This window comes from Triplophysa dalaica, chromosome 5 (genome assembly GCF_015846415.1).
Source record: "Triplophysa dalaica isolate WHDGS20190420 chromosome 5, ASM1584641v1, whole genome shotgun sequence".
Classification (NCBI taxonomy): domain Eukaryota; kingdom Metazoa; phylum Chordata; class Actinopteri; order Cypriniformes; family Nemacheilidae; genus Triplophysa; species Triplophysa dalaica.
In genome coordinates this window covers 4,339,814-4,365,875 of record NC_079546.1, presented here as the reverse complement: position 1 = coordinate 4,365,875, position 26,062 = coordinate 4,339,814, and the positions used below count along the sequence as shown (strand labels likewise).

Sequence of the window (26,062 nt, the reverse complement as noted above, 5' to 3'; positions counted from 1 at the left end):
AGAAATTATTACTGCCGGATCCATAGAAAACATACACAAAGACATCTTTTCAATAAAACACATTTACAGTGTTGCGATACGAACGCAAAGTTAACTGTGCCGGGGAAATACAGCGTTTGTGAATGAGACGCAATCTGTAATCCTGTCTGCAGTGAGACGCGAGCCTGTTTTATACCGTAGAGAAAGGATGCATATCTGAACCCAAACAAATTATGATAACTTCATTCAAACGTGCCTGGCACAGCAGGTATCTTTAACAGGATTGAGTTTGCTTGATTGTTTTTAATCTAGCGTAAAATACATTTATGCTCCTTTGGCATATTAAAAACACCTCTTTGTATTTTCCCCAGAGCACAAAAGTGAAACTTCTCCTACCACCGTCACAGCATGCATTCTAGTTGTCATTTTGCAGCGCTCTCTAGGGTGCGAGACCTCAGAATTTGTCGTATCGGTTAAAAAATTGCAACAGTTTTGTCAAGCTGTTTCAAAAAGTTTTGAGCACAAATGGCAACAGAGAGCTACAAATTTACCGTTGGATAAAAAAAGGCACGAGAAATAACAGTGAATTACGAGACTAATAATACAACACAGAAGAATCTATAATTAGATAGATCCTCACGTGTTCAGCCAGTTTGCATATTCTTGCTTTATTTTTATTTATTATGAACCCAAACCAGCCAAAAGCGCACCGGTGCGAAGAAATACAAATTTGGAAACTGGCAGCGGTCGGTAGCGTTCCCTCCTCATAGCACTGGGAGGAAAGCCAACAATGGTAAATAAATGAGAAAGACTTTCATAAATTACTGCCTGTGTATTCATCCAGCGCATGATTCACAGTTGCTAAATGCCAGAGATGAGGGTGTTAACAAATACACATTTAAAATATGTCCCGATTTCGCAAAAGGCCCTTTATTATCCCAAATATGGCCTGTGACCGGATTCACGAAACTGTTCTGAAGACAAAATAAACTATTGTTCTAAGGATAATTTATAGGAAGCTCGTAAATATTTTCTCAAATATTATCTAATGGAACATCTTAATTTTTCATAAGAATAAAATGACATGCTTTGTAAATCAATCTTGAGAAATAAATGTTATGAATGTCTTCGTTTTTTCAGGATTACATAACATTCCTGATTTATTCTTAAATTTGCCAGGTTTTGCCAAATTTGCTCAAACTTCATGTTTAGGTCGTGGAAAAGTTCAAGAAAACTTTAAATTCTCTGAGTTTAAATCTGTTAATCTGAGTTAATCAGAGTTGTCACTTTCCAAAGATTAAATTCAGTGAGCACAGTTGTCGATAACATCTGCTCCTCAATGTCTCCTGAAAAGGAACTAAAAGTGATAGCGTTCTCAGAACAACACAACAGATGAGCAAAGAAATACAAAGTCAATACATAATTTGATTATGGGTTTACAAGATTTGGGTCTGAATACACAATGCATGCATTGTGCAATGACATATTCCTCTATTGTTTACTTTAAAAAAAATAAAGAAAAAAAAAATTTGTATTGGCAATATTTTCAGGCTGCCAGGGAGATATTATTGTAAATGTATTTTTAAGTGCTGGAGATTTAAGTCATCTCCTGAGAGTTGGTCTGAACAGATCACAAGGATTAAGGCTAATGTGGGCAGCATGATGCCTAGGGTTCAAAGAGATGCCAGGTTCTTGGTGTTAGTCAGTAGGCTGCAATGCATTATGGGATTATTGGTATGAGGTGCACAGAGCTGGAGGGAGTGGGCACTGGCTAAAACAGACACACATATTCACACACGCACACACACACAGGGTTATATAATTCAGATATTAAACAAAAATCTACACAATCAGCAAAATAATTTTAGTCAACTGGTCATCGCAAAATAAACCCCTTTAAGGTGATACTAGACCTGATGGCCACATTTGGGTTTATTGTGTCATGTAGGTGCCACGGCTTACGATGGTGAACGGAGATATTTAAGCGGTTATAAATGATAGTAGTTGAGGGAACCATGGGGCTCTTTTGGTAGGAGACAACTCAGCAGAACAACGTTGAGCTTTTAATTGGCTCAGGAGGATAAAGAAATAATTAGCGATGAGAGATGAAGGCCGTTATGAGTGACCTCATTAACAGAGCTGTCAGAGAATCACGCTGCAGTGTCTACAACAGCAAAAGAGTGTTATTCACGATGCATAAAATAACACAAATATACTTTTCTTTAGTACAAGTAAACATTGTTGAAATTTGTCAACTAACATTTGTGTTTGAAAGCTTGAAATTTTGTTCTAAACTGCACCACAAAAAGAAACGTTCTGAAGTTAAAACTAATCAAATTCAGAAGTGAAATCACATTTGAACACGTGTGTGTACACAATACCAGAGTCACTTCTTAACTCTAAACAGAACTGGATTCAACTCTCAGAACTCAAATGAGAACCGTATTTAGCTCCGGAGTGCCAATGTGAAACTTGTTAAGTGGGAAGCGGATGACGACACAGCTAAGGATTCGCATCTTGATGTCACAGCCTCTAGCCCCGCCCCTTTTCTTTCCAATCTTTTTCAGTGTCCATGCATCTATTCTGGATGCGCAGGCGCAAAGAGAAGCCTTAATGATCGTAAACACGCTGGAAATCACAGCCCAGCTCTTCAAAGGTCATATCATTAATCCTGCAACGCCGCAGTATTGTGATCGAAAACACTTCACACACACACTCGCACACTTCTCTCCATTCTATATTCCCACACAAATCTCAATTAAAATCACAAATATATCAGACGAATCTGCTTCTAGGGTATTCTGTACACTCCTCGCTCCTGTATGGTCTACATCGTCCAAATATGACGTACACCTTTCCTCCTTGATTCACATTCCTCGGTCTTATTGATTTTTTATTTCAACAATCAGTGCATGTTCGATCAGTGTTGTAATGAGGAACACCATTCCGCCGCAGACGCGACCACGTCCAGTCCCGAGGGCCTTTAAGCCTGTTACTATGACTACACGCTCATTATTACAACCTCTTTGAGAAAGCCTTCATCACCATTTATTGGGACATTGTTTTACTCATAACATGAAATTGTCTTTTTTGTATGTTTCTCACATATAAACTGCAAGATTCTTCTGCGAGGGGGACTTGGGGACAACATGGTACCCAAAAGAGCATGTTGACTCAATGCTTTAGAATCAGCCAAAGCTCCGATACAGAGATGTATGACTCACATTGTATGACTCACATCTGTACTACAGGTACATGGTCACATGACATACAGAGGCAAATGACCAATGGCAATTCAGCAACTCGTCCCTCAAGTCATTCCGAACCCTAGAATGACCAAATTGGCTGGTTTTCAGGAAATGAAACAAAACTTCTTAACATTTACTTTTTAAAGGATAAAATATCAAAGTTGACAAGCACTATTTAATACTAGTAAATATGGAGGCAATGTTTCAGAAAGACGGGAGAAAAATTGAAATATACTCTAGTATGATGGAGATATGAGAAATACAGTATATGTGAAGATCCAGAACTTATATTTGTCATTTCTGCACACAAATGTTAAATCGCCTCTCGATTATTACATTGCATGACCTGAATCATAAAGAGACCTGATTACTTATTACTTGCTTTATTAAACTCTCAAATTTAAATATTCCCATGTTTCTTTTGATCTGGCCTTCAAAGCAAAGACGCTATTCTCAGCTGATTTAACAAAAAAAAATTATACATGACAAACAAAACCTATAGCAGCTGCATTGTTAACTTTCAATAAAGCCCAAGTACCACAAAAAAAATCTGCCTTTAAAGCATATAAGCAGCTGGCATTCATGAAGGTCTCTGTTTAAGTACAACCAAGATGAAAAGAATCAGTTTCTTTATATTCTCCACAAAAGATGTTTTCAAAAACTGACCTTCAGTCTTCTTTATAGCTCGCAGCTTACTTACATGCCATCTATTCGTTTATGGTGTCCCTCACCTCTTGTAATATATTATGCTTTTAATCATCAATCATTCTTTTACATGATAAATCGTCTTGGGGAACAAATTACGGGCATCTTAAAATTGGTGGGGCCTTGTTTTCCGTGCAACGTTTATAACCAAAGACTCTTGCGGATGCAAAATAGATGAACGCCTGAAGACAGTTATATCATATGAAACCAAATGAAAATTTAAAACATCTAATATAATTAACAAAAACAAATTTTCGCTTGTCCAAAAGTAACTTTAAATAGTGAAAGTCGGCCAGCCTGAAAATTAGCCTATAATTCACACACTGCAAACTCTTCAGACTCGCATTTTTCCATGGAATGGGAACGCGCTACATTCTTCAGCGTCTCCCGAGGCAAGCCATCGGACATCATAAATAGATGTGCGGCCACGGTCTCTGCAGTCCTATTTTGAACCGTGACAAGCTCGCGTTTCACCTACCGAACGAAATTGCTTTTGCTCCTTTTCTGCTGTCAACTTCTCTGTGGTAAATACTGATACTTTAGGAGTGAAAAAGACAGAGGAGTGAAAAATAAAGAGAGCTGTTGCTTTTTTCATTTCGTTCAGAAGAGAATTGTGTTTTGACAAGTTGAAGGAAAACAAGACCTTTGCGTGACTTTGTAATAACAAACAGTAATGTACATACACAGACTCGCAAAGAGAGCTCTCGATTAGCACATTTTGGAATCTATATCGTGTCCGAGTTTAGTGTGTATGATTGGATACATTGGGAGGGATTTTAGTTGTGGTGCCAAAAGACCTTCAATAAGAGAAATATAACAAAATGGTTTGGTTGTGGGCTAAACTGAGGGTTTTGTAAAAAGGTGTCATTCTGTAGCAGAACGAATTAAGACTTTCAGGAGAACATCAATTCAGTCAAATATTACAATTGTATCCCTACACTGTAAAACTGCTGTAGTTTCGAAGAAGTTTGCCAGTAATTTACTGTAGATTCAATTTACAATTTTGTTTTAAACAAACTAACCTAGTTCTTATATTTTCTTTCATAAAACAAGACAAAATATCTTAGGTCACTTTTCTTTCTATTTTAATGTTTAGTAATTTAAGAAGTTTTAAATATTGTTACGAGAAAACAAAACAAAAATGCTTGGGAAGAATGACACTTTCTTTTTCAATCAACAGTAAATTACTGGCAAACCTGCGGCAAAATTATATTTGATGAACTGTTCCTTCAAGCACATTTTATTCGAAAGCGTTTTTAAATTACAGGTTTGATTCCCAAAGATTGATTCTTTTCTTGCAAGCTCTGAACTAAAGTGGAACTAAACACAATGTATTTTTCAGTGTATTGATCATCATGTCACAGATAGACTGCTGTAAGTGCTTTTATTTTATGACATCCCTTTTAACCCTTGTTGCAAACACTGGACCTGCTCCTCACATCATTGCGTCAAATTATGAGATTCATGTTAGTATTCTCCCACCGATCAATAATAAGCAACTAGGCTGCGTGCCACGTCAATGATCTCTTTCTCTCTGTACTTTGTAATCAAATAAAAAAAAATCCCCAAAAATAACCATTTTGTCATCATTTACTCACCCTGCTATGGTTTCTGACCTTTGTGACGAGGACATTTTATTTTGGAGCAAATTAAAAACAGAGGTCAAACAACTGCCATTTTTAATATCTTGTAGTCTTTGATTTAATGACCCCGAGTGTCCTTGACACATTATTCTTTTTGGAAGAAGCTACTGTTTAAAGACCTGGAAACGTTCCATCTTCAATTTTTGTGTTGTTCATGAACACAATGAATAATGCAGATAATAGATCACGGGAGAAAAGAAAAGAGCAGGGCGATACGCAAACAATGAGCTGTTTGCCGTATTCCCCTTGACAAACACAAAAAAGATTCACACATTGTTTGGATTCAAATAACCATTTTCAAGGTGCTGGCATGCTGAACTGAAACGCTGATGAAACGTCAACCAACAGGCGCATTCCTTTTTCCCATAATGCACTGGGGGAGAACAGCACACTTTTCTCTCTCACTATTCACAGTTAAAAAAAATGCATGAAAACATTTTCCTCAAGAAAATGTAAGTGGTGCTTGCCCATAGAAAACCCATCACAATGCTAAAGTGTTTGCCAGGGCGTTGCAAAAATCTTCTGAATGCTATACTGAAATGATTGGTGTTATTTTGGTCAGGCCCCTTCCCAGTACACTTGGCTTTTGTTCGAGCACCATACACCTTGTCTTCTAGACAGCCGATGGCAGAGCTTTTCCTAATCTGTCATTTTATCTCTAAACCCTCCAGAAAGCAGCTCCCAGCTTATGAGTCCGTCTCGAGTGTCCAGCCCCAGGGTGGGGTCATTTTCTGGGGCCGCAAGCAAGACCCACATCTCTAACGCCGTGCAAAAACAAAATTAAGAGCTTTTCATAGATCTTATGTTGACACACACCATAGGGCTTGTTTTAGCCGGTTTCTACACATACCAGCTGCAGTGACCACAACGGCTCCAAAAACCCTGTAAACACAAATACACTGAGTTTTTTGTAGCGGTGCACCGGAGGGATTGATTTTCTGGTACATGACAGGAACAGGTCAGACTTTGCTTCCAAGAGAGAACAAAGCGGAATCATGAATAGTGCTAAAAAAGTAGGTACAACGTCTCCATACGTGCATCAAAGCCTAGTCAGAATGTCAAGGTTATTTCATGCTACTCTTTTCACGGCTGTTCTTAAATGTTTTATATCCTCTGTCCTTCCCTCCTCCTCTAACCCCACTCTGCTGTATGCCAATTATAATTTCAAAGATCTCTTAACTCACAGCTCAAGTCCTGACCATGACGTATCCCACAATGCATCACGTCCCGGTCCGGGCAGTTCAGGCACACGAGTGGCAGAATGGTTAGCCAGACTCTGTCAGCTCTGGCTGATTGGAAAATATTGCTTAATTATTGAGCCTGTAATAACAGCCCGGCTCGCTTCACATATCTCATGATCCTATGAGCGTGAGGAGAGGCATTTTTTATTCCTCTGCCGGTTGGCGTTATTATCCCATACATCACCCCCGCCACGCGTATGGCCGGGTTACGAACAGTCTCACTAAACACCCATTCATCAAGCCTAAATAGAGTCCGCAAAACGACACTGTGGATTTAAGCATTTGCAAATGTAATGTGAAAAAGCCACGAAGGATAAGTAACAATTAGTAAATAAAGTAATGATTTTCTTTTATTGCCGAGTTAGGTCAAAAAAAGATTTCATCTGTGCTACGCTAGGAAGCCACACCCATAGTCAAATCTTATTGGTCCAAAATCAAATATAATGCATATACAAATAAATTGGCTGTGACTGTCCAGAGCCATCAAGAGAGAGAGTTCTGCCAACGGAAGTCCAAAACGCTAGAGCGTCACATGATTCATGGAGCCTTCAGATAGTTCCAAGAAGTTATGTTTTCTCCTTCAATGCTTTATTTCTTTCATTATTTGTTAATTAAATGGCTTTTCATCTTTAAGTGTTAGAAGCTTACCTCAGTTGGTCTGTTTAGTCGCCATGCTTTACTAGTTACTTCCGTGAACTATTAAAACAGTGAAAAAAACAGTTCCAATGGAGTAAAAGGAAAAGACTCGCGAATTATCACATCATCTGGTTACAGGGCAGAATTTCTTTGTCCGTTACAATCTGCAAAAATAAAGTTTAAACAACGCATGTATGGTGTAGTACAAAAGCTGGACTATGCTACCAAAACTGTCGAATGTTATAAGGTGGTGTTTATTTTACATTAAGAGTTAAAGAACATCTGTTCCACCCATCTGCAACAATGAGTATTAAAAAAACGATGTACTGTATAGTTAAATTGTAGTTTCCGTAAATAAAACATCTGCAACAAAGACTATAAAAACACAGGTACGCTCCTCAGCAGCCATCCCATCTCAAAATGACACATTTGATGAGAATGATGCATCTTTCCTCCTGACGTTATACTATATTTAGACATTAGAGACGATCACCAATATGCCGGCGCTAGCCTGCGCGCAGGTAAACAATGCTTAATCAAGGCCACAGGTGAAGCATGAAGAATCCAGCGTACCGAGACTACCTGATTAAACTATTAAGCTAATAGCTTTTCACTTTCATCCAAAAGGAGGGAGTGAGAGAGAAAACTATGTAGAAAGCTTAAGACTGTATTATCAGCCCTGAGGAAAAAAAGGTGATCTCTCGCCCTCCAAAGAGAAGCGGCAATCTGCCGTACAGGGGGAAATTTATCTCTGAAATGAGAAAGCGAACAAGTGGTAAACTCGGCTCCTTTCTATCATAGCGGATCAAGCAGACGGTGCAGCCTAATAGGAGATATCAACAACAGCGGTGTCGTCGTAATGAAGAGTTGTGTCCTTCATCTGGTCACCTCTGCTGTCCGACATGGCTAAAAATAAGCCCAGTATTTCATACTGGGCTGTACTCGACCCGGCGGTCAGAGAGCGGAGGTCAGAAGCTTTGCACTTCATGTGGGCCTCACCAGAAGTCTAGCGCGGAGCTGGTTCAAACAATTCTTTGCGTCTAGTTCAACAAGAATATTATGAAATGAACTGTTCATTTTACGCCGCAGGGCTCCGCTTACCAAATGCACTGCAGCATGAATAAATCATGCAAATTACTGCTTTACTGTTTAATGTGTATGCAGTTTACTGCGTTATTTGGATGGGTGTTGATGTGCTTGACGCCCTTTGAGTTACACGTCATGCGGTGTTAACTTGGAGGGGCTGTTGAGCGTCAAAGTGAATTGTGTGCTGGATATTAATGACCGCATATAAAGATCATCTTACAAAGAAGAAAAAGTTGATTTCTCCGTTAGTTTTCCTATTTGAAAAAGTATTTTTGAAACTATAAATCACCAGTAGTATTATGCAACGCACGCATCTGAGTTATGATTGTGTGCACTACAGAAAGCAGCCTCTGCTTTTCTTATTTCTCTTATTTTGACACCAGATGAACCAGCCGTCCAATCTGGGTGGATCAATCGGAGATAAATGTGTGTTTTTGATGGGGGCGGGAAGAGGGTTGGGGTGTTCGGATGAAGGGAAAAAAAGGGCGAGAGGAAACGAGACTCTGCCAAAATGGAGAAATCAATACGACGGAGAGGACTAGGTTTCAATTCATTCCATAGCAGCACGGATGAATTCTTTCCAATTTCCAGCTAATATTGCCTTTCTGCACGCCTGAACTTTGCCTCGCCGTCAACGCGCTGCGTAAAAAACCCTCCAGAAACCTGTCAAAAAAGCTGACGACTGGAAAAAAGAGAGGGCGGGGATATGACGACAGAAAGATGACCGCCGGAGACAAGAAGCGTCCATCATCCGAAAAGTAAAAATGTGCCGGATGAAACCCGAGACAAATAAGAAACCAAAATTTATTTATTTCATCCAAATCCCGCTGCGTTATACACGAGCTGCAAGAGGGAAAGAATAAGAAAAAGGGCTTGCAAAACAATTCCCTCTCCAGGGATGTATGGCATAATAAAGCCGATGACCCTTGACAGGACTAATACGGTGCCAGGACTGTACAGTGTTTTAAGCGGGAACTGAATTGAATTTGAAGGATTACCCAATGTCATACCATTATTTTCTACTTCATTTCTGCCTGTGAAATGACAACAACAAAAAAGGGGACACTTTATTTCAGTCAAGCCTCTCGGAGCAGGCTGACACTTCTTAAATGACTTTAGCTCGGCTCATTCATAGGCCGTTCCCGCAGCGAGGGAGTCTACAAAATGACGTCACCAGCGCTTACAAAAAAGAAACATGTTTAACACAGACTGGAAAAGCGTACATAACCCAATCAGGTTTCGGTGATGTGCCTTTGTGAGCAGTAAAGGGAGAGAATGTGCAAGTAATTGGGTTAGCACTGGTAAATGTCATCTGGATATTGAAGCAGCTCTGGGTTTATTCCAAAAGGAATATGCCGGATTAAATGCAAGTTAAGCTTTATCAATGGCATCTGTGGCATGCTGTTGATTACCACTGAAAATCATTTCTCTCCAAACAAATGAAAAATCTTGACACTTACGTACAACATAAATCTACGGGGCAAACGAGCATCACAGAAAGAACATGTAAAATGCTTTTAACTCCATCTTCCACAATTACACGTGATTAAAATGAAGAAAACTAAATTGGGCAAATTTGCTTAAAAGCAAAGTTTGTATCCTGAACTTTTCTGGGGTCTTTATACCATGCATACTTTATTTCAATATTTTGCCTGTGTAAAAACAGCATCGCGGATCTACCCACACTATCTCACGTTGCCATCTCGAATGCGTGGAATACCCTTTAAATGTTGAAGGCTGTGCACACCAAATTACCGGGCTGTCACTCTCCTACAATTTTCTCAAGAAAATTGGTTTTGCCATCTCAAGACTGTATAAACTCTGGATGACATTAAGTACGATGTCAATATCACAGCCTTCAATTTGCACTAAATACAAAACTGACAGCTATTTATTGGCCCTTAAAGTTTAAGAATGCAGCGTGTATAGTGCATTAACTTTAATCACCTCTCTACTGTGGGAAACTGTGACTGTAGCAAAAACACCTCCTGCCTGTCATCCACCCCCACAAAACCACACACACAGGCATCAGGGGTCTCCAAAAATTTGCCAGTGTTTCCTCCCTACGAAACAGCAATGATGGAAGAACACAACTGAGTGAATTTATACTCTCACTCCAACTGTTACTGTTGTCGTTTGTCACTTTACATGTCGTTCTCAAGCTTGCGTTGTATTAAAGTAATTCACAGTTTCCCCTATTTCTGTCTTGTGGCATACAAGGCTCTGTAATGAGGAAGTGGACAGCAGCTGTCAACGAGCTAGCGTGACAGCAAACTCCGTAAACATCAGCTTTGCTGTTTACCTCATTCCCATAATGCAGTAGAGCACCAACTCTTGACAGCTGGTGGAGGAGCAGAGCTGTGGGTGGGAGGCCAAAAAACATTTGGAGGAGATATTTTCAGATATCAGTCCTGTGAAGTTTGCGATTTTTTGAGAATAAACGTGCAAGGGTTTTTCTCCATTGAGAGATTTAGGGGGAATTACCACTCAATATCTTGAAAGTCACGCGTGCATGAAGAAACTGTTCTTATTGATTTAAATTCTCTGTCTGCGTCCCAAGACACTTGAGCTGCCAGACGCTACTGATGATATCTCCCTTTCATTGTCTTTTTCTCTCTCAATACCCAGATCTTTACTTTCGACGGCAAAATCCCTAATTCAGATTTCTTTCACCCTATTAAACGGTCTTCACATTTAGAGCTACAGTAAAACTTCCATTTCAGCACCATGGACAGCACCCAAGCTCTATATTAATACACTACAATGGACACCGAATTAATTTTGGCTCTGTTTGCCATCATCAATACACAAAGACACACCGCACAAAATAGGTCAGGCATTTTTTAATCACCGAAAAAGCCTTTGAGCTTTAAAGTTTTTACAGGATGTAGAACTCAACAGATTGAATTCACTGTCCTGGATGTCAATGACAGCAGAGTGACGCATGGGCTGGTAAACAGCAAAACTTAGCAAAACTTTCAGGTGATTGCGTCAATTTCCGCTTTCACTCTCAGAACCGGAATAGTGACTCAACAATTTTTAATAGTGTGGGGAAAGCTCGTGTAACACTGCTGAAATATCATACATGCAAGCTTCCTGCAAGAAAGTTGCCATTTGTCCAAACGACTGCACAGTTTAGTATCAACTTCCTGCTCCGGTTCACACGACTCTGCTCTGGACGTGACTGTCAGCCAATCAAACACAGACTTTGCTTTGCTGAACAATGATGAATGTGAAGCAGAGCGTGGATGCAATCGGTCGAATTAAAGCCGAGTCTAGATCGGATTTGCTGACAGTGACAAATGTGATGGAATGACAAGGCACACTGTGGATGTAGTTGGTTAAATCTAGATTTTATAAGCTTAGATTGACAGAACGATGAAAAATGTGTTAAATCAAATTGTGTATTGATAAATCAGAGTGAGGTGGAGTGTGTAGTACTGTGTACAGTTTGTGTACAATTGTAGTGTGCTGTATTTGGGTAAAGTGTATGTGTATTACATATTATAAAACTATTGTTTTGAGCATTAATAAACTGTACAGCACAAACTATTCTACTAATACAGAAAGTGTATTAGAAAGTCAAACCAGCAGTGTTTCTTTAAAAAGACCCAAACTTTGACTACCAGTGAGGAGAGTCTCCACATCAGCATTCTGAGGAAAAGGCTGTTTGTCTGCAACAGTCTCTCCCATCAGAACAGCAGGCATCTCGGAGTCCAGCATCAACAACAAGAGCTCTCCTATGTATGTGTGCATGATGTTTTGCTCATTAAAGAAAAACATGCCAGTGTGCAGTGTATAACCTGATGTTTGCAAATTGTATTTTTTTCCATCTTTTCCATTTTCAACCATTTTTAGTTCAGTCACATATTAAAAAGTTCAAAAACTTAAATCACCACTTATTGTGCAGAGATAACAGCTGTATACAGACCTTCATACGTCAAGTTTCAAAATTTCAAACATTTTTTCAACGGCACTCCAAACAACCCGACAAAGCACCACGATGGCATAAGTTTGGTGCACCACTGTGAATGTTTGGTTCACCATCATACAAATCTGTTCGGCTGTACTAGTGGTGCAAAATTGACTCACTTGATTTCAAAAGTGATGAACCAAAATCTTTAAATGATACCGATTAATCAAACACTGACAGGCAAAGACCGAACGCTATAAATTTAAACCAGCCAGGCACAAGGAGAAACAGTTCACAAACAACCTCCAGCACCTCCAGCACTGATCACCAGCACAAAGAGAGAAAGCGACACAGACTGTTCTCCAGAGACTTTGATCAGACACACTCGATCTGAAGATAAGAAGAACGACACAGGGAGTCTCATGTCAGAGAGGAATGAGGATTAGTCAACACACGCCCACTACGCAATCTGGAACAACCCCCTGCATTGCCTCCTCGTCGCAGACAAACAAACACACACACACACACACACACACAAAGTAAAACAAAAAGGATGAGCACAAGCCAAATAAGACGAATGCTGAAACGTACACCTAGTTTGAATATTTTATCTAGTTTTTGTCTCAGTGATTTTATTGTCCATACAATGGAAGTCAAGCTAATGTTGTATGGTTACCAACATTCTTCAAAATATCTTATTTGTTCTGCAAAAGAAAGTCATACAGGTTTGAAATGACATGAGGGTTGGAATATGACGAAAGACATTAATCTTTTGGGTGAACTATCGCTTTAAGTAGTGATTACATCAGACATACCCAAGATAAGTATTTGCAGTATTGAGTGAATGTGTTTTCTGAAAGACGTGAGATCATTGCCACAGATATTTTAGGAGAACAGTCTTCTAGACACAAATCCTAATGCAAATCTTTACGCGGGTCAGATCTCTTTTTAATGTTAATGAAATCGACTCAATTCCAAACACCTCAGCAAGGCTTTAATGATGAGTAGTTACAAGCAACACTGCAGCATTTGCTATGCCGGTCGCACTTGTTCGACTGTCTCTCTCGCTGTAATCTCACACATCGGTGCTTCTAGTGATATTATCTAATTGAAGCTCTAACACGCAGCCACTCATTTGGCTAATTAACGAAGACCCCTCACGATGTGTCCTTCATCCCAGGCCTAGGGCGAGCTGAACCAGAATACCGCAATCATCTCGGTCCCTTCTTAAAGCCCGAATGAACCCCTCAAACCGTCTATATTTTACCACCGTACTGCTTAACCAATACGAGAGGTCCTTAGGGACAAACAAGTCTCCCTCAGAGAGAGATTGTGAATTTCTCTCTCTCTCGCTCAACAGTAAGATTCACCTTCTCCCCCAGTAAGAGACAATGTCCTCATGGGTCCTGCAAGATTGCGTTTCTATTTTTACCCTCAATTCATCGAGTCCATTCATCTCCAGTTGAGGGGCCGTTCTATGTATATTCACTCAGTGCCACAGTGGTCTAACAGCAACCAATTACACCGCTGTGCCAGTCTCGCATGCTGACCCCCGATGCATTATGGGTCGTCCCCGGAGTGTCGTACTTCTCGGCCCTTAAGCCGTGTGTATTTCTCGCTGTTGCACTAAATGCCAATAGTTTGTGTTAAAGCAACTGATTGATGAGGAAAAGGGAAAAAAACATTCAGGTCGTTGCTAAACTGTACGATCGTGCAAACATTCATGCTGCTTTTTTGTGGAAAATAAAATTTAAAGTTAAATGGAGTGTTATTAAGAAATGCACAAGAACCAAGATGTTCTTCCAAAATTGATGCAACTGGAGTGATGAGGCTTTGCCCATAAAACCTTAATGGCAAAGGGTCATAAAAACCTACAATTTTAGTGCACTTATCGTAATCATTTAAATCTCCATTTGATATCTGTACAAAAAGTGCAGTACACAATGCCAAGGAATATCCCTCATTATTAATTGAAATGAATGAAATCTTTACTTTCAAGTGTTTGCCAGATGAAAAAATGCATAATAAGCTCAACGACAAAAAATGTAAATAATGCAAAAAGGTATTTTTCCTGGGCTTCTCCCTCCAAATCTCTTTCCTCTCCCATTATATTGCTCTCCGGTCGCCGTCGTAGTGGCATGACCTTGCTGAGGTTAATTTGTTTTACGAGTCACCCTGTGCATCAATCAGGCAGCTTTTTTTCAGAACGTCTGCTGCTTGCCAGGCACATACACTCCCATTCACCACCTAGCGCTTTCATTCCACCCTGTAAAACTCAGACACGTCCCCTTTATACACACTCCCAGACACATACAGAATCAACCTCTACTTCATTTTTCACTTCCCTGGCTGAGAGGAACAAAACATGTGACTAAGCAGTAAAAAATATGAGATAAGTTTCATGTTTACGATGAGAAGCCAATTGCTGATGGAATGCAGTTCTCTGTTGAGGGATAAGCATCAAAATGCAAAAAAACTGAAACTACAATGTATACATTTCTGTACTATACAGCCACGGAAAATAAAAAATAAAGAGACGATTTCAAATTTTCAATAATCAGTATTTCCAGGTGTATTGTGGTCCTTCCTGTCCGGTGGCTGCTGACTTTCAACAAAATAAAACCTCAGGTGTGACGAAGTCCGCCAACAGCAATGTAAAACGCTGACAGTGTAAAAAGAGATAAGAACAGTGTGATACAAAGGTTACCATCTAAAAAAATTTGAACTTTAAATAAATGTACAAATATAACTTTTGTGTTGCTTTTAATGTTTTCTATCAATTTTTCCTTTGCGGTATTTGAGGTCTGAAAACTGACTATTTTGGTCCGTTCCTCTAGTTTTCATTTTCTGCACAAAAATGCAAATAGAAACAATATATTTATTTGAAATGCGGTATAAATTGTGTAAGCATTTCATAGAATGAAACAAAAATGATAATTTCACCTAAACACATACCTAAATACTGAATTCTGAAAAACCGAAAATGTTCTTTGAAATGATCTCATTTTTTCCCCTGGCTATATATATATATATATATGCCTTTATGCTTTTTACAAGTTGCATGCCACTAAAGTATACAAAACATTGATGCATATACTGTATGGGTCAGTTGTGTGTAATCTATAGGAAGACTAGAACACCTCTATAGAGGCAGTTCAAATGCACTATGTAAGAAAGCTTTGACTTTCCACTGTTTTTCTTCACAATTCCCTCTCTCCAGGCAGCAGAAGTGTCTCTCTCTATCAAACACACAGAGATTCTGTCAGAAATCCCAGCGGTGAGCAGGGCAGGACACAGGGGAGGGTTTGAAGGTGTAATTAGCATTCAGAGTCTGTTTGCTGTCAGACTGTCTGCCTCGCTTAAACATGCACAGCCCGTACACTGCACGTACACACAGTATGCATACATTAGCAGTTGGGACACATCACACAAACATCTCCATTCTTAGGCTGTACACTTCCCAATGTTTGCCTGATGCACACACTGACTGCGGCGCAGAGCACGAGCCCTTTGACCGGACCACCAAACCATCATCTCTCTAAAGTGACTGGGCAAACCCTGCAGGGTCTACCAGCTGCTGCCCTGCTTCATGCCAAAAGCACACACACAGATCTAAGAAGCTACACTTGTGAGAACCTCTCAGACACAGTGGTTATCATACAATGATATTCTTTATACCTAACACACCTGTTAACCGTATTATTACAATTAGCCAAAGCCAATTACGTTTCCTAATATTTATAAAATGATAAATGAAAACATACTGTACAGTTGAAATTTCAAGCCCTCCCCTCGATGTTTAAACCAAATCCACACGACTGAACGGACCACAACAACATGTCCACAACACAATAATGTAAATCAAAGAAACTTCTATCGGCTACACGTCAGGTTCTCACGCTACATTACTGCACATCTTAATGCCAAATCGTTTTCATACAGATCTTCTGAAGGGGAAAGAGATGTAATTTTCCCCAGGCTTATTGACAGTCAGGACGCGCTATATCAGTTAATGAAATGTCAGCACAAAATGGCCGCATAACTGCGAGACTGTTAAAGAAACACTTCTCCCAAAAATGAAAATGTTGTCATCATTTGCTCATCCTCCTTTTGTTACAAACCCGTATACATTTCTGGGTTGTATGGAACACAAATGAAGATATTTGAATGAAAGTTGTAAAGAAACGGTTTTGGGTCACCATTGACTTCCATAGTAGTCTTTTGTCCAACTATGGGAGTCAATGGTGTCCCAAAACTAATTTCACAGACTGAACTGCTGTACTGATTTCATTTTGCACTAAATTCACAGAGCTTTGAGTATTGATCATGTCTTTCAAACTATGATCTTCTATATTCACTAAACGTCCTTTGAAGTTATGAAAATGCTTTATGTGAGGAACAGACTGAATGGTGATGTACTGTTAATCAACCTCTAGTAAACTTGAGAATTCTGCAGAAAAGAACAATGCAGTCATTTCAATAATTCAATTACAGTACTTTCAATTCACAGCTCACAGGGAGAAGATCCGTCTGTTCCAAGCACAAAGCCAACATCAGAAAGATTGGAATAAGGCACCCAAATGAATGACTTATGTTGTGTTTATTGTCCATTTTTCATGTCATTCGAATGAAAAGGGCCCATAGTCTTGCGTCATACAGAAAACCCAACAGCAAAACAAGAGGGTTATTAAACAATGATAGAATTTTCATTTTTCTCGAACACGCACACAGGAACAAAAATGCAGTCAAACCTATGAATGATCACAACTGCACTGTGGTGAAACAAGGAGAAAATAAGATGTTTGTGTCATGAAAGAAGGAATGAGTATTAGTATGCTGCAAGGTGACCGAGCTTCATTACGGGCGTTGAAAACGGGGAGCGACGGATCGATAATGTTCTGCTCCGTCCATCGGCTGGCCCACGGTGACCCGCACCCAGCCCAGGTTATGAGCGAAACGCTGAAATATCATTATTTCAAATGTCAGACTTCCAGCAAACACACACAGCCGCCCCTGCATGGGTGGGGAGCCATCATTTGAAAGATTTGTTTTTCTTGGTTTTCCGCAGTATTGGAAAATTCATCTATGTGCTTGAGTTGTGGCAAGGTGCAATTTATTCGAGTTCACACCATGAGGGTCTTTAATCCGAGCAAGAGAAGCTGCAAGAGTTGAATTGGCATGCAGAATAATGAAAGATGTGTTCTCCGCAGTCGGTCATTCATGCTGTGTGCATGTCTGCGGTGGGAGGGCCGATAGTTCTTATGAAGTATTTAGGAAATTATGGAAGGGACATTAAACACGAAATATTATGAATGCTATAATATATGGGAGAGTGGGATTAAGTGTTCTACTTTACGTTGTCCTCTAGGCAAGAAAAATGAGATTTAGGTCAATCTAATATGCCACGTTATATTACAGGACGAGTGTCATCAAGTTAAATGACAAAGCATCTATAACATAGAAGTGTGGCTTTAAAAAAAGCTGCTCTACTATGTTAATACCAAAGGAAATATTCACATTCCTACCATTCGCAGCATAGAAAAAGTTTAGTATTAAGAAATTCGAAAGCACGCAAAAATTACACCGTAAACTGTGTAATTCATTTATAGAGATTTGCACCAAAATGTAGGATTACAAAGAAGAATCTGAAAGACCTCCAGCCTGGTTTCAAAATTGTCAATTTATCGACCATAAATCTAATACATTTGTAAATCGGTCTAACTATGAGCAAAGTAACATATCACTATTTGCATTTCCCTATCAACACCTTTTTAATATTCATCATGTATGTCAGAGAACATAAGTATTCTTTTCACATATAAAGCAAAAATCAATGAGAACCTTCATGTAAAACTTCATAATGGCAGCAGTGGAAAGCCTTGAAGTACTGTAGAAATCCTTAAAATAAGACTATAAAATCCTTATAATTAAACATTGAAATAACCCTTGATCATATAACATTTATGAAAGTAAAAAGGTAAATTTAGATACGTTTACCTTTAGTACATATGCAAAATCATGCATATCCAGAAATGCCCGCTTTCCAGTACTGTGCAATGGGAACGAAGAGGTTTGTAATTAGCTCCGGGGAAAGCTGATAGCGTTTAACCCTTTGCATTTCTCAAGGTCTCTCAGATCTGAACTCCAGGCTTTGGAGGAGTAATTGGCCTGTCAGTGATTCAGACCTGTGACCCCTGGAAACACTTCTCACGTGTGGCGGCTCCCTTTAACAAACAGGCGTGTTTGACGGGGTGAAGGTACCACACAGCATATAAGCGGTCGGGCTTATCTAGGCAGACAGAGGAGCGGAGAGACGGCGGTGTATGATGGATGATGTTTCAGCTGTAATAGAAAAGGTTAAATTGGCTTATCACATTTTCTGATCTTTAAGCTCGCTGCTAAGACAAGAAAATGCAAGTCATTCAGGTGAAGTGTATGATAAACGCGTATGAGATTCATTTCCTCTAATGAAGTTTTCTGAAAGCTTCATTTGCAGGCTGACGCTCACTACCTGAAGATCTCCCGGTGTCTGATTCAACGTCTAATTACACCTCTCTCTACTCCCTCTACCAATTCTTCCTCGTCTCACCTAAGTTGATGTTGTTTCCGTCTTTCCACCTGCTTCCTCCATCTAGAAAAACCCAAAGACCCCACCGGCTCATTCTCCACACCTCCTTACTGATGATTTATCGGTTCGCTCGCTCGTCCACCTGTTTCTTGTAGTCTCCTCTCCCTCCAGACCAATCTATATTTGCACAGAATTACAACGGAGCGAGCAAGAAATGAAAATTGTCATATTAACTCCCCTTCGCATCATTCTAACACCAAAGATGATTTTCTTTTTCATAAAACACAAAATGAGATGTTAGAGTAGAAGGAGCACAGACGAAACGGTGTTCAAAGTGGCCTGGAGCCAAACTATGGCTTTGTGTAGAAAATGAAAATTTACGTTGTTGAAGTGATAATGAATGATGATTTTTTACTCTGCGGTGCCTTGTAATTTACAGTCACGTTGTGCATCAAACCTAGTGGGAAAAATCTGAAGGTGTCATTTTTTGATTGAACAGAAGCGCAAATTCCCATTTGAGACCTCCTTATGAAAATGAGCAAAAAACAGCTTCACACACAGAGGATTTCTAGCATAATAAACTTGTCACATGGACAGCTATTATGATACAGTACTTTAGGTTTTGTTTTGTTCAAATTGGGCTTTTAGTTTGGGCTAATCGGTGCTCTATGATTTTGCATTAATCTGTCAAATTTTGTTATCTGGGGCTTGAAATGACAGGAGCAAATTATGACAATTTCCAGTTCCAGGTGATCTATTCTTTCAATTAAACTTGCAATAACAGATGGTGACCAGGCATCCGCTTATCCAAATGCTCCATGCTGTATAAGTGTCGTCTGGAAGAGGAAGGGGCATCACGGATACCTTGCTGTTCCATATATAGTACACATGCTCTCTGGTCTGAGTGCACACTTAAGCTTAATCCCCATTCACGCTTGCTTCAAATAATTGTATTGATTTAATGTGTGGACTTTGAACAGCCTTAAAAGTTATCTGTGACTATTTCACGGTTCAGACTGAGAAGTGAGCAAACAGCAATATGTGGAAAGCATATCTGTTACACACACACAATAAGTGTGTATGTAAGTTCATTCGAGTGTGACTAAAGAAAAGTTTCATAAAGCTTTGTGATAAAAGTATGGACTACATGGATTATCTTATATTACAAAAGCAATATTGACACTAATATACTTGGCAACCTCATCCAAACACAGATTGTCTCACAAAGTAATAATTATGAACACACAATTAAGATATACATGTACAAGTAATACCCTCAAGATTCTTAACACCCCTTATACACAAACAAAAACTAGAATGTAAATCGCCAATATTGTGCAATGTCAAGAAACATTAGCCTTTGAAAAACTGATCATTCTGAATTTTTAGTCTTTCCACTTTTCTCTTTTGTAATAATTCAAGACTTCTGCGCTACGTCTTCCTCGTCAGTCTATTAATGCGATATATTTAAATGTACTGATCCCTATAATGCATATAAAAAGAATGAAGTGGACTATTTAACATTTTAAAGGCCTTCTGCTACCGTCGCTATAGCACCTGAGGACAGAAGTTGTTCATGTTATTTAGAGTTTTTGTTCACACCAGGAGCGAAGGCGGTATGTGACGAGCTACAGTTCATTGTATTAGTAAGTTGACGGTTGTTTTTTTAATGTTGAACATCGCGCCCGCCGTAGACTCGGTAAAAGTTACATGCTTCGACAGTTGTGATATACTCGGTCGTGATTATTTTGTGGTGTAATTCAAATTTGCAAATGCAGTCATCCGTTAAATCGAGCGCCCAAATTAAAATGAGTCACCATAGCTCGAGGTAAGTCGATGTTCACGGAGGATAGCCCGGTAAAGTGATTAATGTACGTAACCAGCTAGATATACAGTATATGTAACGGAGGCCAGATGAGAGCTGTAGCAAAAGACGTTACCGACACCCTCATTGTATAGCAGGCCTGTCTCCCAAACAGGACCGTTGGAGGGTGGGAGTGAGACCCGTTACAAAATACTAGTGTGACAATTTCTTGACCGTGACATCTCTAACGTTAGTTGGATTACATTTCTGTATAAGTACGGTTTTAAGTGTAAGTTATTCTGTTTAATTTGCTTAGAGTTTGTTTGTAGAGTCACTTATACTTAAATGAAGTTTAAATGTAAAATGCTTAAAGATAATTGTATAGTCACTATTAACTATTACTATTGTCACATGTATAATTGTTTGTTTTAGGACACACTTTGCCATGCAGGCCACTGGATGCTGACTACTGAAGGTTAGGTTGTGTGTGACGGTGCTCAGCACAGCTTCATGTCTGGCCTTCCCACTCTGTTCATAACATGTTACATATTCAGGCTTGAGTACCAGGATGGGGCAGCATGTACTTGGAGTCCAATGAAAGGTATTAATTGAACAACTTCCTTACCTGCTTTTTATAGATATGTTAATGTTATATACCTGTTAAGACCTTTAAAACAATATTTCTCAACGAGAGATGCAATTTTTTTGGGCAAATTATTTAGAAGTCTCCCCTATTTAACACTAGCAAGCTGATGATTTAATTCATGTGTTTTAATATAATATATTTTGCACATTTAATATATAACATTTAGTTTTTCCTGACTGATTTGTAGATATTAATCCAGAGAGTGGAACAAGAAGCATCATCTAAAATGCCAGGAAACAGAAGAAACAGGTTGCAGTGAACCCACATGTTGCCGCTCTTCTAAACACAATGATGAATATTCAGTGTAATCGATGAAAAGTAAGAAGCACACACACACACACACACACACACAGACACACGCACACACACACACACACACACACACACACACAGATCTCATCATTGAATTACATCATATTATTCTCTGACTGTATATGTTGTCCTCTGTTTTTCTCTGACTATAAATTGAATATCTAACATTATTCTCTTGTTTCGTTTCCATAGTTCCAGCTACTTGTTGTGCTCTGATGGATCAAGATGTGGACCGTTTTAGAGACTCACTTGGGCCTTGTTTTGCAATGTTGTTTCATGATGGTAATGTTGGTTAACGTGTTGTTTAAACATGAATGTTTAAAGAGCCATGTTGGATACTATGAAGTTGTTACTGAATAAAATTATTTCATGTACAACAACGTACACAATTTGTCTGTAATGTATTTTTGTATCAATAAAAAAAAAATATGTATTTCTTCTAAATAAAGTAAATTAAAATCAAGCAATTTGCTGTAAAAAATACAGCATTATACTGTTGCTATTCAAAATTACAGTTTTTCCTGTATTCTGCAATTACAGTAAATGGCTGTAAATTAAATTACAGTACTGTGGCTGTACAATTTACAGTAACTGGCTGGCAACCCTGCTGCCAGTAGTTTACTGTAAATTTTACAGGATTTTTTTTACAGTGTATGCAATTTCTAATTCGTTTTGACCAGAATTTGCTTCAAAGGGAACTATACGCCAATAGTGAAAAGTCAAGTTCTGTGAAACCAAGCGATGACTCATTCAAGTCAAACTTTAAAGTCAATCAGAGCGGAGACTGTAATGGCACTGAGGAGGGGCTAGTGGCATTAAGCACGGGTGTGAATTAGCAGCGGCGTGAGTGGAAGTGCCTGAAGGTGAGTGAGATTGTCCCCATCGGGGAAGTTAAGCACTGTCTCTATGATAAATAAAACACATTCATTATAGCAGCCCTGCTAATGGCCTGAGAGATGAAGGAGCGAGATGGAGTCGAGACGGGCAGTGATTACTCTCCGTTCGGACCAAGGTCATCGCCCGCCTACTCTTTTTCTTTGTCGCTCTCTCTCTCTTTCTCTCACCCTAATGTTTTTTTCTTTACTGTTTACATGAATACATATGTCTTAGCAAACAACGATTGTTTTCTGAAATGTTTTGTAATCCCTTTTACACTTTACGATAACCTTATCTCTTACTTAAAGTCTTACTTGAACCATTTGTATAGTGACTTTAATAATAAAAAATACATTAAATAAACATTACCGTCAATGATTTACCCGTGCCTGAAATGCAATTGGCGCTTACTGTGAAGCTTGCATATGCCCCCGGAGGTTATGGGAAGTGTAGTTTACCTGACCGCGGATGCCATATGGCACCTGGAATCAAAGGCACATCACCCTGAACAGCCGGCAGCGTGCAACCTTGTCAAAGTGACACAATGAGAATCGCGCCCTGTCAGGAGACTTTCCGACTCAAATAAACAAGGTTTGATCTGGCGGTGAGTCCAGGTCGTCCTGGCACACACAGAAATGCATTGCTCTGCTTGCAACGAAAATAACCCATTACACAAAGATAAAAAACACAAAGACACCCAGGGAGGACTGGAGGAAGTTTCTACTGACTGTCTTCCAGTCACTAACCTGAGTTAAAAAACATGGCACAGGTGAGGACACCTTAGAGTTTGCTGTCAATTGTCTTCCCTCGCCTTCATTTGAAGTGTCACACGCACCGCCGCTTTCAAACTCTGCATAAGCAAATGCGGATACATGCAGAGTCACGGCCGCAGTCTGAGCTGTCAGAGAGCCAGTGACAGCAGACAGACGGCGTGTGACGCTGACGGGGTGCTAATTGAAAAACGTACAGAGGAGTGTGGTCACCCTGAAAAGAAAACAATGGAGGAAGGAAATCAAGATCGTCCTTCATCATATTCAGATTTTTGTGATGTGATGTCACCTAAAAATCATCTCCCCATTCGTTTACTTTCATTGTTCTGCACCTCAGACATCTGCTGAACTTCTACATTTGTGTTTCACAAAAAACGCCACCAGAATGAACAAATACTGACAGGATGTTCATTTACGGCTAAAATATTCTTTGAAACATGCATATATTACAGAGGTCACAGAAAGTACAGACTCCCTTCCTGACAAACAACAAGGAATCTGTATAAATCAAAAAACGTTTGGGCTATAAAATCATGAACCCTGCCAGTTCCTATTGGTCAAAAAGGACCACAGGCCACATCCATTTCCATCGACTTTCTCAACCTCGTGCTTTTTACCGTACTTAGCTTTATAAAAACCTAGCACACGGGTCAGCATGGGGCTCATTTGACTGACATGACTTTTACACTGACATAACATGATTCTGTAAACGCCTGCAAATTATTTCTATACGTTGCTTCTCTTCTCATCTGCAGAGCCAAAGAATGTTAATGTTTATTCGTGTTCTTAGAGTCGGTGTTAGAAGCCGTTGAGAAGAGCACTTAAAAATTCTTTCAGTTGAACAAACACTGAACAAACGCTTGGCTGACTGGATACTTGGGATGTGTTTTACTGTATTTTACGGTCTAATTATGGCGTCAACGTTCAGCCTGATGAACTGTAAACAGAACCGATTTTACAATGAGTTTGAAACGCTAAGAACATGCTTTAGAATGGAGGCTTAAATTCACAAAGCCAAGTAATGTGGCTGTCAGGGTGTTGTGGGTGCAAGTGAAGGGTTTGTGAATGGTTTATTGCATTGCTATGTGGTTGCTAGGATATTCTGAGTGGTTGCTTGGTGTGTTTGCAAACTGCTTGAATCAAAAGAGCACACACACGAGTCTCTATGATATTCTGGTGTCGTGATAAGGGTCAATAAATTTTTTAATGAAAAATCATTCTGCTCTTTTGTCATGTGTATGACTTACTTTCTTCTGCAGAACACGGAAGATATTTTCAAAAACGTTGATTATTAAAAAACATGATTTCCATTGGACACAAAACCACTGAGACATTTCTCAAAATATCTTCTTGTGTTCTAAAAAATAAAGCGTCATTACAGGTTTCAAACAATATGAGAGTGAAAAAAAATGAAATTTTCCACACATTTTGATGAATTGACGAAAAAAATTCATTTTAATTCGTCATTGTCTAACATTGTAGAAAAAACATCAGTCCATTATAATAACCTATTGTAACAAAACTCACACAACAAACAAGCCAATTACAGCACCAAACCCACACACCGACTGGCCAACTCCAGAGAACGACCCAACCAACCAGTTACACAGAGTCAGCAATTAAAACCCGAAGAAAACTTCAGCAGCCATTTACAGCCACCCTCCCACATATTTATTAACCGGTTCAAAAAGTTCCCCAGAAACCTGCTTTTATTGACTCAAACAGATCAACCAGAGAATCTTGTCGCTAAAAGGAACACAAACACCATCTGGCATTATTTAACAGGTTGGTTGTCCAGTTTCCAAGCACATAACAGTACATGTGTAAACAAAACCACTATGATTAAGGCGGTAAAAAACGCCAACGAGTGAGGTCTAGGTCTAGCATGTGTGCAATTTATTGTACGGGAGGCAAGGCAAGAGATGCTAGACAGAAACATGGAACTCGAGAGCACACCTGTAACCTGAGTTGAATGTGTCATCCAAAGACAACAGCTGGAGAAAGTGGTAACAGATGACTACACAATTTCGACCTTCATTCATCCACAAATTTTACAAGCCAGTGTCTCTGCCATCAAAACTTCTCATCAGCACCTGCAAGCCACTATAAAAACAACCTTCAGCTGTCTACAAGACAATCAAATATCACTCAGAACTTGGCATAGATTCCTCCCTGCCAAACATTAAAAATATGGATTGCAGACTGGAAAACTTTGCTAAATTAGTGTCCTTTATGGAAATTAAAAGATCCCACAGGTAAAGGCTCATGTGAAATAAGCGGATGCCATGACAATGATTATGCAGTTGCTTGGAAACGCACATACATCACTTTCCAGAGAAATCATGGTCTGGATCGCCACTCATTATAACACATCAGCACACAAACAAAGGGAAATGTCTGCTCGACAAGCGGAGGCGCTTAGATCAGAACCAATCCTGTCGCTATCTACTTTAAAAAGTGAGGACAAAATCATACAAAGCAAAAAGCGACGCCTACTGTGTTTCTCAGACATTGTGGTGAATCTGTAAAGTAATGATGTGGTGTTATGGTCGCACAGTTTGCCGTTTCGGCCCACTCGCAATCAGGCATCTCTTCCCATACTTCCGCTCTCGTGGAAGGAAGAACTCCGTCTCCA

At 39.4% G+C, this 26,062-nt stretch overlaps 1 long non-coding RNA gene across 1 annotated transcript; it reads left to right on the top strand.

Annotated features, from left to right (window-relative positions):
* The first annotated feature begins 20,997 nt into the window (after positions 1–20,997).
* Positions 20,998–22,110, top strand: LOC130421174 (uncharacterized). The gene is made up of 3 exons (XR_008906772.1): positions 20,998–21,424; positions 21,657–21,787; positions 21,974–22,110. It is a non-coding gene; the product is annotated as an uncharacterized LOC130421174 (long non-coding RNA).
* Positions 22,111–26,062: the final 3,952 nt, after the last annotated feature.